Source organism: Herpailurus yagouaroundi, unplaced genomic scaffold (genome assembly GCF_014898765.1).
Source record: "Herpailurus yagouaroundi ecotype Mexico unplaced genomic scaffold, PumYag 139, whole genome shotgun sequence".
Taxonomy (NCBI): domain Eukaryota; kingdom Metazoa; phylum Chordata; class Mammalia; order Carnivora; family Felidae; genus Herpailurus; species Herpailurus yagouaroundi.
The window spans coordinates 74,072,850-74,092,008 of record NW_024412394.1 but is presented as its reverse complement, the minus strand read 5'-3'; positions in this window follow the sequence as shown (position 1 = coordinate 74,092,008).

The window sequence follows — 19,159 nt, the reverse complement described above, 5'->3', positions numbered from 1 at the left end:
CTGGATGGAGAGAGAAACAGTTCAAAGGTAAGTTTCCATGAACAGATCCAACGATTCACCAATTAGCAGAGTTGCCATAATCAATAACTCACTCAGAATCAGTAACTGACCAGTATATCATACAACAAACTGGTGATAAGCCCTGAGGATTTTACCACAAAAAAATGGGTGTTAGATTCTAAAGAGCTACAGTGCTACTCAGTGCTGCTGAGTAGAGTTCAAAGTCTACAGTAACATCAGAAAACAAAGATGAATTTGCTTGCTGCCCCACTCATGATACTCTTAAGGCTATAGATCACTAACACAATGGCCTCAGTTGCTTCTACTTCATTAGTACTACTCGTAGGGTCTTTAAATATTGCTGTTGTTTCTTAAGAAATGGTATTGAGAATAGGTTTGGTGTGAACAGTTGAGAAGTGGAGGGAAGAAATCCACATCTGTAAGTAGTAAATAGATTTACTTTGCAACATTAGACACTTTCCCAAATTCTACCATCATATGCTTGACACAAATCTGATACATATCCAAATATCATTCAACACTTCCTGTTATTATTCCCCTGAAATAGGCCACCATTTGCAAACTTTTCATACCACTATATCACAGAGGGAGAGCGAGGTCCTGGGGTTGGCTCTTCAGAATCAGTTTTGTGTTCTCTTTTTCAGGGGTTCACACTCTATCCAGTCAGTTTGTGGTTAAATAGAATGGCCATAAAGGATAAATATCTAAGTTCTATTCAAATTCCCTCTATATATACTTGTGTTATTGATCTTAAATGCTGCTACTCTTCTATTGTTAATGCTTCCTCAATAACAGAAATGATTGCTGAAAGTTCCATAACATCTTAGAGTCTAAACTCTCATTTATCACCAGATGATGTATGGAAGTGTTGAATTATTATATTGTACACCTGAAACTAATATAGCACTATATGTTATCTAACTGGAATTAAAATAAAAACTTTAAAAAATAAGTAAAAATTTAAAAGATAAATAAATCAACTCTCATTCAATTTGTGGTTCCAGTATGGTGGCATTAAACACTTTAAGCCCATATTTAAAGCATTTAAAACACTGGACAAAAAAAAAGCCTCAAAACTAACTGAGGATACCAAAGAGTAAGCAAATCAGGCATTTTGTGTAGGGGAGACAAAAGTTGAGGAAGTGGTCAGGAAGAGAGGGGATAAATTTTTATGTTTTTTGTTTGTTTTTGTTTTTGCCCCATTTGTCCCCAGAGACGGCCACAATTGCAGAACAGTAATGGTGGCTAAAAGTGAAGTAGATTTTTCATTTCCAGATGGCACTAGTAAGCGCAGCTTAATTTACTCAATTAGGTTGAAAGAGGGCTGTAGTGTTCTTTCATGATCAAAAGAAATATTTAAATTTAACATAATGCATACTCACTAGAACAGACAGTCTGAGGAATATACACTGTGCTTGACAAAAGGGACTACATTTTAAAAAATGGTAATAATATATGTGTATCATATGATAATTCAGAATAAAATTCATATCAATATCACTCCTCCCTTTCACAACCCTTTCAGATAAGTAAGGAATGTGCTTCTTTTCCCTTGTTTTTCATCATAAAATATATGGAACAATTTAAAGAAAAGAAATTCCTCTTGATGTGAGGAAGCTGAAGGGATTCCATAAAGAAGGTGCCATCATGAAGAAGTATCTATACATGCTTCTAGAATGGTATGCCATCACTGGATCTGGATCCCTGGGTTTAGCCTCACAGCTAGGCTCCTTTATAAAGACACGCAGGGGAACAATTTGGCTCCATTAGAATGGGATGACAGCTGCCACCAAGCCTTAAGTACTGCTCTTGTTCTAGAACTTTGTTTTTTCCAAGTTTTTATATAAATTCCAGTTGGTTCACATACAGTGTATGTGAGTTTCACATGTAAAATTTAGTGTTTCATCAGTTACATACAACACCCTGTGCTCTCACTACTAGTGCACGCTTTAATACCCATCACCCATTTAACACATTCCCTTGCACACCTCCCCTCCAGTAAACATCAGTTTGTTCTCTATACTTAAGAGTCTGTGTCCTAGTTGGCCTCTCTCTTTTCATCCCTCTATTTTCATCTATTTTGTTTCTTAAATTCTACATATGTAGGGCACTTGGGTGGTTCAGTCAGTTAGGTGTCCAACTCTTGTTTTCAGCTCAGAGCATGATCTCACTGTGTGTGAGTTCAAGCTCCATGTCTGGCTCTGCACGGAGAGTGCAGAAAAATAACTAAACACAAAAAAATAAGCTCTATATATGTGTGAAATCATTTGGTATTTGTCTTTCTCTGATTGACTTATGTGGCTTAGCATTATGCTCTTTAGCTGTATTTACATGGTTGCAAATGGCAAAATTTCATTCGTTATTATGGCTGAGTAGTGTTCTATTGTATGTCTATACATACATTCTTTATCCATTCATCAGTCAATGGACAATTGGACTATTTTCATAGATGGTTGTTGTTGATAATGCTGCAATAAATAGCAGGGTGCATTTGTCCCTTCCAATCAGTACTTTTGTCTCCTTTGCATAAATACCTAGTAGTGTGATAGATCTATCATAGGGTAGTACTATTTTTAACTTTCTCCTGAACCTCTGCACTGATTTCCACAGTGGCTTTGCCACTTTTCATTCCAACCAACAGTGGAAAAGGGTTTCCCTCTCTCCTCATCCTCACAACATGTGTTGATTCCTGTGTTGTTATTTTTAGCCATTCTGACTGATGTGAGGTGATATGTCATTGTAGTTTTGATCTGCATTACCCTGATGATGAGTGATGTTGAACAATTCTTCATGTGTCAGTAGGTCATCTGTGAGGTTTAGAAAAAAGTCTATGCCTGTCTTCTGCCCTTTTTCTAACTGGATTATTTGTGTTTTTGAGTGTTGAGTTGTGTAAATTCTTTACATATTTTGGATACTAACCATTTATCAGGTATGTCATTTGCAAATATCTTCTCTCATTGTGAAGGTTACCTTTGAATTTTGTTGATTATTTCCTTGGCTGTTCAGAAGAATTTTATCTTGATGAAGTCCCAATAGTTTATTTTTGCTCTCTTTTTTTCCTTGCCTCAGGAAAAAATAACATATCTAGTAAGAAGTTGCCTTGGTCAATGTTACTTTACCCTATATATAGGGCATAGAACAGGAATCACTTCGGTGTCCTAGCCCAAAAGCTGGGCTCTGTTCTCAGTCAAGTAGTCTCCTTCTCCAAACAGCTAGACCCAGTAGCAGAGGGTGGGTGGCCAGGATGTTTGCAAGTAAAAGCTACAACTGCCTTGCTAGTTGAAGAAGCTAATACACTTATTCTAGGACAGCATCTGGATATAATGACCCCACATGAAGTTCAATGAGTTTTAGAGGCCAAAGGACATCAATGGCTAACTGGAGGGAGATTGTGAAAATATCAGGCCATCCTCCTTGACACCCTTGATGTAACCCTTGGGGTGTGGCAAGACTTGAACCAAGCTACTCTACTGCTTGATAAAGACAATAAAGACCTTTTAGTTCACTCTCTAAGGACATTATAAAACAAGTCTACTCAAGTAGGCCTCTTTGAAAGAATAAACCTCTGTATAATCCAGAGGCTGAATGATTTACAGATAGAAGCAATTGTATGCATGAAGAAATAACGAGAGCTTGATATGCTCTTGTCAGTCTGTAGGATGTGATCAAGGTCAAACTGCCTCCCCATACTTTGTCACAAGAGGCTGGGCTGCTTTAATTTAAGCACTATAATTAGGTAAAGAGTTAATGTTCAATATATATATACTGATTCTAAATATGGCCTCTTAATACTCCATGCCCATTAGCCTTCTGGAAATATTGTCTTTGTTTCTGTTCCTACTCCAACTGGCTTGTTTTTTACAAATAATAATTACAACAGGAATCTTCCTTTGCTGTGGATGCTATTGTTGCTGTGCGGCTTCCAAATCTAAATATCCTATTCATGTGAGGAGGCCTCATATATTCTTCCAAGACCGACAACTTATAAATAGGAGACTTCCATTTAATCAGATGGGTCGGGATTTTTATGCCTCCAATAGACAGAGTCTACAACCCCTTTCAGCTTGAAGAAGTTACAGAAGATGAGGCCTTCACCTCCAACCCCCTCTATAAGAATGAGGAGGATAAAAATCTCATAGCAGGGAGATGAAGTAGGGAAATGAAGGGTCTTCAGTTTAGAAAGCCTCCATCTCTATTTTTTTTCTGTTAGACCCCATTTATTCATCTTCTGTATTTTGCTCTGAATATGCCAAACAAGCCATATTCCCACTTCCAGGGGGAAGCAAAAAAGTTTATCATTCTCTGAGTTTTGTACTAGGCCCCAAACACCTAATAACACCCAAGAAGAGCCAGATCTTGAACACGTTCCAGTACATCAACTTCAAACAAACCTCAGCTGACACTGGCCGCAACATTCCTGCCTTTGGTACTTTATGCAACAATACCTAAGGTTCACCTGACACTCGCCTTCGATTGATTGAATTCCTGAAAGAACGTGAGCCCTATGTGCTTTTCTTTTTTTTTTCCTTTTTTTTTTTTCAACATTTATTTATTTTTTTTGGGACAGAGAGAGACAGAGCATGAGCGGGGGAGGGGCAGAGAGAGAAGGAGACACAGAATCGGAAACAGGCTCCAGGCTCTGAGCCATCAGCCCAGAGCCTGACGCGGGGCTCGAGCTCACGGACCGCGAGATCGTGACCTGGCTGAAGTCGGACGCTTAACCGACTGCGCCACCCAGGCGCCCCCCTATGTCCTTTTCTAATATAAACTCCTAACCCCAAAGAAAGAGGAGACTCATTCTCTTCTCCTTTCTGAGTCCCCCAGGCACTCCAACTGTTTTCTCCGTCTGTAACTCATGCTACTCAGGAAATTCTGTTTCCACATTCTCTAGTTCACATTGGAATTCAATCCTGCATGAAGCCAAGGGCTGGTTCTGTGGAACCTTCCATTGGGTTCTCTGACCCTGCCTGCATCAATCTCACTTATTCCAGCACAGACGCTGATGTCCGTTGGATATCGCTAACATTTAATATTTCTAAAGTATGATTGTAGGAAAAGTCATTAATTACATTATCATACTTTATTCTCCTACCACTCAGTAAAAGGCTTCCACTCCATGACCCTGCCGTATGTGCCAAAAAGAAAGAAAGGATTATTTTCTGTTTTCTATAACCAGTCTCTTCTTATCCTTCAATCCTCCTTTTCACTATCAAAATACATAAATAAATAAACATATGGATTAAAATTCACTTGTCTCCTCCAGTGTGAAATCACTAACTTGAGGTAAAAATAATTTAAAATCACTGTTAGAGCTATTACTTTCCTCCCACAGATCTGCCCTCTTATTCCTCTTTCCCAAAAGGGCATCTGACACAGGAGCTAAGTGTCCATATGTCGGTGGAGGAAGATTCTCCCAGTCTAGCCCATGATCGGCCTTCTTGGGCATTGCAGGCCTCCACTAACACGTCTCTCATAACAGTGTAGTGTGCAGTACAGGTGTCTGTCGCCTGACATTGGCCACTCCTGCTCGTGACCATGAATCTCCTTCTGCCTAAGGTCTCAGGTTTCTGTGACCCAGAAGCCTCCTTATTGTCACCCCAGGTCTCTTCTTGTGAGTAGATTCCTTTAGTGTTTCTCCATCCTTTACAGGACGTTGCGGAGCTTCCTTTATCTTAGGAAAACAGTTCTCAGCTCCATAATTTCCCTCCCCTGTTTGGTTGTTTATTTCCCCTCTTTTTTCACAACACTCCTTCTTCAAATTGAGGAGTAATTTGCATACTAAAGATTCATGCATGTTAAGTGTGTAGATGATGGATTTTGTGAAATTTATATATTTTCCTCAATCCAGAAAGTTTGCAAGTTACCTGTCAAGTAAATCTCCCATCCGTCAGAGGCAAGTATTGCTTTGATTTTCTTACTCAAATTATCTACATTTAAACATAGTAGGTTGAGATTCATTCATATTTTCTGTGTACCAATGGTTCATTCCTTTTTAATACTGACTAGTATTTTTTTTCTATAAGCATAATACAATTTGTCCTTTTACCAGTTGCTGGACACTTAAGTGGTTTCCTATTTGGGACAATTACAAATAAAGATGCTATGAGTATTCTTCTACAAGATTTTTTTTGGATATTTGTACAAGATATTTTTTGGATATTTATTTGGATATTTTTGGATATACATGTTTTTAATCTCTTGCATAATACCTGGGAATAAAAGAACTAGGTCGTAGAGTAAATGTATCATTCGCTTCATTGTTTACATTTCTTGAGTCTTACTTTACAAGAAATTTGAGTTCTCCGAAGTACTCAGACCATTTACACTCCCAGGAGCAGTGTGAAAGATTCCCATTTGCTCCACATGCTTACCAACACTGAGACATTTTGGTGCATTTTAAAAAAAATTTTAGACATTCTAGTGCATTTAAGGTACTGCCTTGTGATTTCCTTTTTACTTAAGATAATTGTAATACCTTTATATTCCTGAGATAAAAATCTTAGACAACATGAAAAAAACTACACGTGATTAAAAAAACTAATATATTTCCCTAATTATAAAGAATTATATGTAACAAAATAAAATAATGTGTATGTAAATATGAAACAAACAGGTATTCTACTACTACAAAGCATAATAAGTAGCCAAATCTTGCCTCTCTGAGCAGAATCACCACAAATGCAACTACTATGTATGCATACAGGAGACACATTGCCTTTGTAATTCATGTATATAAAGCATTGTTATCAGCAATGTTTTTTTTTTTAATTGTAAGTGTCTTGATAAATTTCTGAACACAACAAAATAGGATAGAATCATTTTTCAAGTGCATGGTAAATGCATGTAAGTGGTTATTAAAATGGCTAAAAATTTTTGAGTTGTTACACCACATGAAATCAAGGAAACAATAAGATACTTATCCCAAATTTTCAGAGCTATGAATATCTACAGTAACATCAGAAATCTGTGCAGGATTCAGAAATGTTCTCGGGTTGGGGAACTATCATTACAACAGAAAATGTCTAGGATCCTTGGTGCCTTCCCACCCTGATACATTGTGACAAAGAAAAATGTTCCTGCATATTTCCAGGCACCACCCAGAACCAGTTCCCTGGCACCACTTGGGGTCGGTGGGCAGCCAGGGGCCCCAGCTGCACACATATTCCACCAAACTCTGCCCTCAGCCAGTTCTGCCCTAGTGCTGTTCTTTCATTGGGTCCCCAAGCTGCTTTACTTGAAATCATTTCATAAATATTTTACTTTGGGTTCTGCCAGGACACAGACTAAGATTTGCATGCGGGTTGAGAACTGCCCTCAGAAACAATGCCTGTGAGAGAGTGAAAACAGGTGCTCTGGGCAGAGGGAGAAGTTGAACTGCAATGCAATAGCAACAAAACCCACAAGTGATCACACAGGGAGCTAAGGAGCTGGGCTGCCCTTCAAATTGTTTTAACTTGAAGCAGTTTTGCCGCTACAGATGCAAATGCAAATAAAATGTGTGCAACTGCAGATGAAGGAGGTGTAATCTGCACTGAAAACTGCTTTGTTTTTTTCATGGGTCAATATTTTTGATGAAATAATGGCAGAAGGAAGATGGAGGAGTATTTGTCTTAGTCCAGTCAGGCTGTTAACACAAGGCTGCACAGACCGGGTGGGTTATAAACAGCAGACACTTATTTCTCATAGTTCTGAGGCTGAGAAGTCCAAGATAATGACACCAGCAGATCCGTGTCTGGAAAGAATCCCTTTCCTTCATGGTCTTCTCACTTTGACTTCATGTGGCCGAAGTGGCAAGGGAGCTCAAGGCCATTTTTGTAAGGGCACTAATCCCGATTATCACCTCTCAAAAGCCCACCTTCTAGCATCATCACCTTGGGGGTTAGGAAATCAGTGTATAAATTTCTGGGGGGAGACAAACATTCAGGCCATGGAATACACTTGCTCCTATAATTTCATAGTGTGCGGCAGGGGAAAAGGTAGAGTGGGAAACATGGGGAGATTAGTAGACAAAGCCCTGTGAACAACTTCAGTGGTAATGCACCAATTTGACCATGTTTATTGTCCTTTTTGAATACATTTGTCACGTTCACAAAGTTTTGTATTCCCTACCATATAGATGAGGAAATTCACCATCAGAGATTAACTGAATGATTGGAAACATTTAGTAAGAGAGCCTATTATTCCAAATCTCACCCTTACTGCCAGAACCTTCTCATATATTTTCATATTAAACAAGATATTAATATTCAGTGGTAAACCAAAATATTAAGTATCGATTATTAAATGTTCACTTTTCCACTTGTGTTCAAGCTCTGGGGCTGCCTCCACGTGTGCTGTTTCATTATCAAAGGAGCAGCAATGTCAGAGAGAAATCCCAAGCTCCTTTCATAAAAACCACATGGGAATAGGGATACTTTCTATCTCAAAAGAATCTCATGAGATTAGTTGATGACAGCAAGGGAAAGGATGGAAAGTAATGTATATCTTTGAGAATGTGCCTAACACTTTCCTTGAATGTTATGTTCAGGGCCTTAGCATCAATAATTACCTTTTAAAACAAACACCTTTTGTAGTAGATCCTAATGTTTTAAGGGACTTTACACAAATAGAGACGGATTTATCTGACCTTTGAAAACAAAATTTAAATGTCAGAAGATACTTCCAAATTAACATCAAAAGTTCTTTCAAAAACATTATCCCAAGTGTATAGGTGGAAAATATCCCAGATCCATACTTTCTTTTTTTTTTTTTTTAATTTTTTTTTTCCAACGTTTACTTATTTTTAGGACAGAGAGAGACAGAGCATGAACGGGGGAGGGGCAGAGAGAGAGGGAGACACAGAATCGGAAACAGGCTCCAGGCTCCGAGCCATCAGCCCAGGGCCTGACGCGGGGCTCGAACTCCCGGACCGCGAGATCGTGACCTGGCTGAAGTCGGACGCTTAACCGACTGTGCCACCCAGGCGCCCCAGATCCATACTTTCTAAAGAGTCAGAGTAACACAAGAATCAATCTATTAAAGATACCACCAAATCTGGATATGAATCATTTTATTTTAGTGATTATATAGCATTCAGATATGTTTGGGTTGGTATGGTCCAACTGGTTACCTATTATTTAACATCTTGGACATGTGGCACTAGGTCACATCCTAGTAATTTCCAGGCCTTTAATTGCTTTAGTGTAACTATCTGCTGGGGCCATAATATGACTTCTTTCTCTTTGTTCCCTGAGCACCTTCATATACACAAAGAAGCCTGCCCTTACCTAAAACTCCACATGGTTCCACTTCAAGGCCTTTCTCCCCAATATTCTTAGGATGGAGGCAGTGAACCATGAGAGCCTTTTGAAACTCAGGGACTATGGTAAGTGAGTGAGGCATTAAGCTTGGGTGCATAATTTAAGGAGGCAGCCAATTCAGTTATTAAGAAAAATAATATTTTAGGGGCATCTGAATGACTGAGTTAAGCCTCTGATTCTTGGTTTAGGCTCAGGTCATGATCTTGCGGTTCTTCAGTTAGAGCTCCACATCAGGCTCTGTGCTGACATCCTGCTTGGGATTCTGTCTCCCTCTCTCTTTGCTCCTCCCTCACTCTCTCTGTCTCTCTCTCAAAAATAAATAAACATTTTAAAAAATGCCATAAGAAAAAGATAAATAATATTTTAAAACCAGTAGTGAAAATTTATATTAAGGTAAAATCTATGATAAGTGAAATATCCAAAATGAAAAAAGATGTTTTTAACGTTTATTTATTTTTGAGAGAGAGAGACAGGGTTAGCAGGGAAGGAGCGGAGAGAGGGAGACACAGAATTGGAAGCAGGCTCCAGGCTCTGAGTTGTCAGCACAGAGCCCAGCGCGGGGCTGAAACCCACAAACCATGAGATCATGACCCAAGCTCAAGCTGATAGCTTACCGGACTGAGCCACCTGAAATATCCAAATTTTAAGATACAACTGATTTTTCCTTTTTCTTTAGGTGTCAAATGGATCAGTACAGCACTGTTATTTAAAATTTTAATTTCAAGTTCCTCTACAATATCCTTGAAACTTTTCCAGCATTTCTCCATTTTTATTAGTGGAGGGTGCCCTAAATTGTGCATTCCCAATGCACCTCATGCCTTTTTTCCCCCACGTGCTTTGCCCAGACAAGGTGACATGAAACAAAAGTCTGTAAACTTCACATATACCTTTTTGACAACATTCTATGTCTCTGTTACCCTGTTACCCTGACATATCCTAGAGTAGCATCAAGCTAATATCACCCCCTTTACATATTTATATGGACTAGTACTCCATTGTACCAATTGTGGAAAACTTTCCTTACTGTGCTAGAACTCAGTGGTCTCTAAAAATTACTCCCTACATTACTGGAAGTGTCTGACTCATTTTGATATATATTCGTACAATGTCTACCTTTGCCGCCCAATATGTATGTTCTCTAGAGGGCAAACAATGCAAGCTACTTGAGGTGGTTTACCTACTTTATGTTGCAAAACAATGGGCTAGCACATAAATATTGAAAATGCACACTTTCATTTTTCCTGGATTCCAAGAATGCATCTCCTTGCTTCTTGGCACATATATTTGGAGTTGTGACAGTATAGTCAATGAACTCATCCTTTGCATTCATAAGAAATGTTATTGATCATTCTTCCTGGTTTTACCTCAACTAGGGAATGTTCATGTAACCTTTTAATTGAATTTGCCTTTGATCAGTATTTATCCACTTTTTTCCTAAAACATCCTTACTGGACCAAAAATATGAAGTAACACAGAAGGTAGAGGCATTATTTCAAGCTGCAGATGGCAAACATATAATGCTACCACAAGAATAAACCTCAATGTTCAGAGAAGACAAATGAATGGAGGCAGAATGTAGCTTATTGTGTGCCTGGGTCTGGAGCACAAAAACAGAAATTAACTGCTCAAGGACACAAGGGACTTTGGGAAGTTGACAGACTTGTCCTAAAACTGAATTGTGATGGTTGCACGCTAAATTACTAAGCATTAGTATGTCATACACTTAAAAGGGGTTAATTTTATGGTATATAAATAGTCCCTCCACAAAGCTGTCAAAAAAAGAACTTAGAGTGAGCTTATCTGATATGCAACTCAGAACATAAAACCATTGGTTACTGTTCCTATGGTCCTTATATCAAGTCAAGATTTGAAAGTAAATTACCCTCTTGACTTTTACCCCCAAATGCAGGTAGAGAGTCTACTTCAGCTCTGGATTCTCACTAACAAAAATGTGCATGATAGCCTGCAGTTCTCTTACAAACCTTTGACTTCTTAAGAGATGCTCCTTTTCTTCTATTTCCCTCCCATATGCTTCAAAGGAAGTTAAAATCAATTAATTGGATACAGTGTTGAAGAATAACTATCAATCTCATAAAAAGAAGAAGAAACTTCAGTTGGCTCTATTCTCAAGTGCAATGGGCACTTCCATCTGAAAGAAATCACCGAATATCAATAAAGAGATCAAAGCAGTGCTTTTTTTTAAACACAAAGACAAGTACAATCAGAGCTGTTATATTTACTAGGAGAGTTTAATTTTCAACATGAAAATACCTCTAAATCAACTTACTTTTTCATGACACGATCTACCAGATTCAGTTGATGATAATCTACTGAAGAATGCTTTATGAAAATTTTGGACTTTACAATTCATTGACAAAGCTTAATGTAAAACATAGAACCCCCATTGTCCATCTCACAGGGAAGTGATGGATTTAGATACAAGAAGTATAGACCACGTGGTAAGAAGTAGTGCTTCAGTCTGGCACATCTTGGGTATGTAGCTGGAAACAGCTAGCTCATATACAATTAATCTATTTATAGAAGTAAATATTAGGGTGCCTGGGTAGCTTATTTGGTCAATTGTGGGACTCTCGATTTCGGGTCAAGTCATGGCAGTTTTGGTAGTTTGTGAGTTTCTAGGAATTTGACCATTTCTTCCAGGTTTCCCAGTTTACTAGTATATAATATTTCATAACATTCTTTTATAATTAATTGTATTTCAGTGGTGTTGGTTGTGATCTCTCCCCTTTCATTCATGATTTTATTTATTTGGGTCCTTTTGATTTTCTTTTTGATAACTCTGGCTACGAGTTTTATCAATTTTGTTCTTAATTTCAAATAACCAGCTCTTAGTTTTGTTGATTTGTTATTCCAGTTTGTTGCTGTTGTTGTTCATTTCTATATCATTTATTTGTGTTCTAATCTTTATTATTCCCCTTCTTCTGCTGGCTTTGGACTTTATTCACTGTTCCTTTACATTTTTAGGTGTAAGGTTAGGTTGTGTATTTGGGACCTTTTGTGCTTCTTGATATAGGCCTGAATTGCAATACACTTCCCTCTTAGGACTGCCTTTGCTGCATTCCAAAGGGTTTAGACTGTCGTGTTTTTGTTTTCATTGGCTTCCATATATGTTTTTTATTTCTTCTTTAATTTCATTGTTAAAATAATCATTCTTTAGTAGGATGCTCTTTAATCTCCATGTATTTCAGGGCTCCAAATTTTTTCTTGTGATTATAAGTGTCATAGCATTATGATATCAATCTTTTTGTACTTGTTGAGGGCTGATTTGTGACCCAGTATGTGATCTATTCTGGAGAATGTTCCATGTGCGCTTGAGAACAGTGTGTATTCCAGTGCTTTAAGATGCAATGTTCTGAATATGTGTTAAGTCCATCCAGTCCAGTGTATTATTCAAAGCCTGTGTTTCCTTATTGAATTTCTGCTTAAATGATATGTCCATTTCTGTAAGTGGGGTGTTAAAGTCCTCTTCTATTATTGTATTATTATCAATGAATTTCTTTATGTTTGTGATTAATTGTTTTATATATTTGGGTGCCATGGTTGGGACATAAATATGGATAGACCGCTTTATTATGATAAAATGCCCTTCTTCATCTTTTCTTACAATCTTTGTTTTAGAGTCTAGATTGTCTGAACTGCCCAGCTAGCTCAGTCGGTAGAGCATGCGACTCTTAAAGTCTAGAATGTCTGATATAGGTATGCTACTCTGACTTTCTTATGATATCCATTAGCATAATGGATGGTTCTCCATTCCCTTACTTTCAATCTGCGGTGTCTTTAATAGGGAGCATGTAGATGGATCTTGTTTTTTTTTTTTTTTAATCCATTCTGATACCCTATGTCCTTTGATAGAAGGATTTATTCCATTTACTTATTTACTTTCAGGGAGATTATTGAAGATATGAATTCAGTGCTATTGTGTTACCTGAAGAGCTGGGGTTTCTGGTGTTGTTCTCTGGTCCTTTGTAGCCTTTATTATTTTGGTTTTTTCTTTTATCTCCACTCAAAGAGTCCCTCTTAAAATTTCTTGCAGGGCTAGTTTAGTAGTTATGAACTCCTTCAGTTTTTATTTGTCTGAGAAACTCTTTATGCCTCCTTCTATCCTGAATGACATCCTTGCTGAATAAAGAATTTTTGTCTGTATATTTTTCCTACTTAGCACTTTGAATGTTTCCTGGCAGTCCTTCCTGTCCTGCCAAGTTTCACTGACAGGTCTGCTGTCACTTATGTGTTTACCCTTATGTGTTTACCTTATGTGTTTAACCTTATGTGTTTACCCTTGTAGGTTCAGGACATTTTGTACCTAGCTGCTTTCAGAATTCTCTATTTATCTTTCTGTTTTGCAAGTTTCACTATGATACGCTGTGGTGTTGACCTATTTTTGTGATATTTGAGTGGAGTTCTCTGTTGGCAGAGAAGATGTAGCCCTTCAAATACTAAAAGAGTTCATCAACTCTTGGTAAATGTTGAAGAAAAATTGTGCAGAACACAAATATGAGAGAAATGAATGATTGACCAGTTACCACAATGTCCTCAGGTGATCTGATCTTGTTGGAAGGTGACAATTGAATATTTTGTTTACTTATTATTACCAATGGGTAGGAACAATCTGAGTACTGGTACATTCTCTGGATCTTAAATAACCCGATGTGATGCTTGGTTCCCGTCAGATTGTCTCAGGACCCAAGTAATGCTTGTCTCACTTAGACTCATTAGTGGAGACAGTGGAGAATGGACTTGCTAGGTTTCCTGAAATGTAGGCAGGAAACCCTGGTGCATATATGCCACAGACCCTGGCACCATAGATGCATAGAACATTTTTAGGATTTTACAGCTGAATTTCATATATATGAATAAAGAGGCCTTTATCACTTCTCATGTTCTGTCTCCTCTTTAAAATTAATTTGTTTATTATCAAGTAAAATAAATTGTCAGTGTTCACAAACCATATAGGTACATCACAATGAATCTATAAAGTGAACACCAATGCAATCATCAATCAAGGAAAATAAATAACAATAATTCTTGGCATTCTGGGTCCACAATGTCGATTTTATTTCACTCAGACAGTGACACTGATTTATCTTTTCAAACTGCATGCATCTAGCTGCTGTTCAAATACTATAATGCACATTATATTTCATCATAAATATTTTTATGGTTAGAAATGTAATCTTATTCAGGAAATCAGTATCACTATAGAGAACACATATGCCAGAAAAACAACCTGTTCTTAAATTAAACTTAATAACTGTCCTCTGTAGTCTGGGGGCATCAAAACATATTTCAGAGTATCCAAAATAAAAAGATGAGAAAATTCTAAGGAAATTAATTTGAGAAGAAGTCACAGATCACTGATTAAATTTTTAGAAATTAACTCATGTAATAATATCATAGAAAGATAGAGACATAGTGACAGAAACACACACACACACACACACACACACACACACACACCAGATTTCCATCAGATACATACATGGAAACCATAGATAAGTATCACTTGAAGTGTGGTTCTAGGGTGCCCACAAAGCAAAGACTTTTGGGCCTTCCTGAAACCTTGCAAAATCTGAAGTTCTATGCAGTAAGGCCTTGAAATTTATATTTTAACACACCAACCAGGCTTTTTCCATATGCTGAATGTCCAAAAAATTGGCATTATAGTGTTGTGTATCTTATTTGAAATAAAACTTTTGCCTGAACTCAGGGACGATCATTAAAGAAAAGAAAATTTGGAGATGGATCCTTGAAAAAGGCAGTAGAAATATGTTCTTCATGTAGACAGAAACATCACTGTATATTGTGAAATAACAGCCTGTTGATTGACTGAGCTAAAATGAAAATTGTTCACTGATTACCTAGAGAAACCTCAGTTTGCCCACTGATGAATTGAAGTTGGTAATTTTATCTCTTTTCCTAGACCCCATGATAGTTCAAAAATATAATGTGTAAAAGAGCTTTTATGGTAATAAGAGAAATGGAGCACAGCAGGATTAAGTGGTTCAACAGAATGGTTTATAAGACACAGTATTTCCAGGAATCGGGAATCATTGATACAACACCTGTGCCATCAGCAATGTCTTGTACCAAGACTACTTAATATACGTCAGACCCATGTTGCCCCGCAGATATATTTGAGGGTGAAAGTACCAAGAGCTAAATTCCTAACACAAAGTGAAAGTTGATATTTCAGCTACAACTGAAACAGTAAACCACAACAACTTGTCAATATTGGCAGGAAACCACCAAAACTGGTCAAATCGTTGTGAAGACACTGAATGAGACTTCTCCTAAGTAGGACGGAGTAGGTCATAAAGGCCTATGCTCCCCTGGCTAAAATTAGTTTAAAAAACAACTAAAGTACAATTATATTTTAAACACCTTAGATCTCTGGAACCAGGAAGAACTAGGTAAACTAAAATTCCAGACAGGGAAGAGCCCTTTCTTGGTAAGTATGCAGGTTTTCTTTTCTGGGCACATTTGATAATTATGGGCTTAGGCCAGATTTTGTAACTTTGGGCAGGAGAATAAGGAACTAAAATTCATACCACTGAAAAGAAGGGCTAAATACTTCCATTTCTAAGGACTAAGGAGAAACACACCTCCCAGTCTCTCACTGGAATGGGATGAACCAGACAGACTTGAGTCATGTTAAACTGAAAACTCAGTTTCAATCAAGCTCAATCCCTAATTGTAAACTAAGGGCTAAGAGAAAGGAATTAAGGATCTTTCATTTCTAGAGTCAGACAGAGCAGGTTTGAATAAGAGTGCTAACACTATTTGCCCAAGGGAAATTTCACTTATTCTCAACATCTCATTTTTTCAGTTATGAAACACCACCAACATTATAAGGATTTTGTTAATAATAAAGGAGATAATGCATATGTAATTCTAAAGTCAATATCTTGTATAAAGAAGGTGTCATACAAATATATTTTTAAGCACAAGGTTTCCTTCACTCTACCACACACAAACTCTTGCTTGAGAATAAATAAAGAGCAAGGAGGACAAAAGGAAATTTTCTCTGAAGATATACATTACTCACTAACCCCACAGCTATGGAATTACGAGAGAGGCATTCAGAAAGGCAAGAAGTGGTAGAACAAGGCAGGTCATGGGAGTGAGAAATCCTCTCCCAATGCAAGAATCAGGGCTTTTTATATCCTTGTTTATTTTTTATTTTTTTTTCTTTTATATATCCTTGTTTAAAGTACTGTTTAGGGAAGCAACTGTGGACATTTCTTAAGAAAGATGAAGAGAGCAATGAGCAAAGTGAAATAAAGACATTGAGGTAGCCAGCACCCCCAAGTTGGGCACAAACACACAGAGATACACCTGTGAGTCTACAGAATCTGATCATGGCAGCATCCAAATACTGCAGGCTCAGACTGACTGCATTGCTTTCACTCAGTCAGGCTCACAACCAAAAAAATTCCAGATGATGCTGAAGTCAGCAAAAAACCATGAGCAGCAGTCAGCAGTTAGAAAATGTAACTCAAAAATATCCTCCTCTCAATAGCTACGGATACCATCTAGGTCTGCTTAGGATAATCTTCACAGGAAATGAGCAAAACTTATAAACGGACCATATATCTTTACCAAAGACCCGAAAGAAAACATAAATAAATGGTGAATGTACAATACATCTGAATGGGAAGACTCGGCTAGTGGTGATGTCAGTTTTTAAATGACGTTTTAAGAGTAAATAATACTGACCAAAATTCCAACACAACTCTTCCTGACAGTTTATTAATTTATGTTAGAAATTATGACATGGTAATGAAAAAGAAAAGTATACCAACAGAAAATATGTCATTTACAGAAGCCCACTCATGTGTATACAATTGTTTGGAACAAGATAATTTTAATCAAAAGGAAAATGATGGCTATTTAAGACACAGGCCAAGAAATCTTGGGCCTATTTATTTGTTACCTATTAAGAAAAATCGGTAGTTGTCTTACAGCACAAGATAAATATTTAGACTAAATACAGATATGATTAATGAATACATGAAAATACTTGTGATAGCAACACTCTCACTCTAAGTTAGACACAAATCCTAGAAACCATAAAATGAAAGATTGGCTTATGAAATACCTAAAAATTAAAATGTAAAGTATGTAGAAAGACCATATGTAGTTTTTTATAAATGAAAATGTTTTTTTATTTTAAGAAGTCAAATCAATAACATGTTAAGATTTTTGTTGCTCTAGAGCTTTGGAATTTCTAAACATAAATTAAAAACTATTACATAAAAATACTGCAAAACAAAGGAGGAATCCTCTCCTTATCTGAAATTGAGGAATCTCAGAAAATGGAAAACAGGCCACAGACGGCAAATGATGTAAAGGTGGCATATTACGGTTTATTAATCACTGAAGTTTTTCAATAATGAGCCAATGACTGTCCAGGATGAAAGTATGCAACTCAATATATTTCCTTCTGAAAGTGCTTTCTTAAAATAGTCTTGCACTGCTGAGAATTCTATTCTTCATTCATATCTCAGATGAACTTCAAGGGAAAAATGTTGCATCTCCCTTTGGAAAGTCTTATCAAACCTTTCATTCTGTTCAACAGTTATCTGATTTTTCTAGTCTCCAAAAGCACCTGGAAGGAAAAGCAAAGAAATTACTTCAACAAAGTTCTGGGAAGAAGGGTGTGATGCATCAGTGTTGGGAGAAACACCAACACTTTTTTTTTTTTGGACTTTCACTCCCCTCGCCCCATTAGGCCCCAGTTGCTCCTGCACATGGCTAGGGCTCTTCACTGTCCCACCTTATGGCAAGGGGCACACAAACTCATTATGGCAATTATGATGTAATTTAAGATAACTAGTCTCATTCGTCAGCTGTCAGCTACCTGGAAAAGAAGAAAACTCCTGCAACTTGTTTACTATTTTTTTCAAGGCTAAATGGGCTATTATAGTTTATAGAAGTCCTTTAAAAATTCCAAAAATCAGATGTCTTTGTGCAAGTACTTACTGGTGAAGACATGGATGGTCAGAAAGGTTTTTTTAAATATAGCCCAAGCTCATACAGTTTGGAATGGCTCACCTGTAATTATTCTATCTGACCCACTGTAGGTTACATTGGTCTTACTTTAAACTTAGGGACACGGAGTTGTGATGACAAATAGAGGCTGATAGAAGGAGAGGCCAAAAAAAAAAAAAAAAAAAGGAACACCGATTGTAAAATAACTGAACTGTAAACAAATAACTGAAGCAAACTGAAATAATAACAAAACCGAAGACACAAACCCAAACGGTGCAGGAGTGGTAAAGCCGGTGCAAGTAACGTTCTGTTACATGTAAGAGAAAAATACACGTCTGTGCAGAAGAAACAGGTGGGATGTGCATCACTTCCACAAGAAAATTGAGCTTCTCCTATTTGTCTTCTTAGCCATTTGAGTCTCTCATTTTCAGGTGGGTGAAAGATGTATATGCACAGAAAATTTTCTTTTTTCAAAGAAAACAAATTGCTTGTGCAATAAAAGTGGCACTTGACAAGGGTCATAGCGTCTACAACATGATAGGGTGTGCTGAGCGTAAGGGAAGGGTATATCCCCGCTTCAGGTCAGCTCCAAGTTACCAGTGATTCATTGATTCATATTGTTAAATTGAATGGGTAAAGATATACAAAGACATCAAGTGAAGGAGATACTAATGTAGAGAACTCTAAGTCAATATTATTGCTACTTGACATAGAGGCACAGAACCCTATGATTAAAAGCAAAATTTATGACTATAATTTTGTATTATAGATTTTCCAGCTACTAAGTTAGAATATCATAAAATACAATTTAGAAAGATTGCATAAAA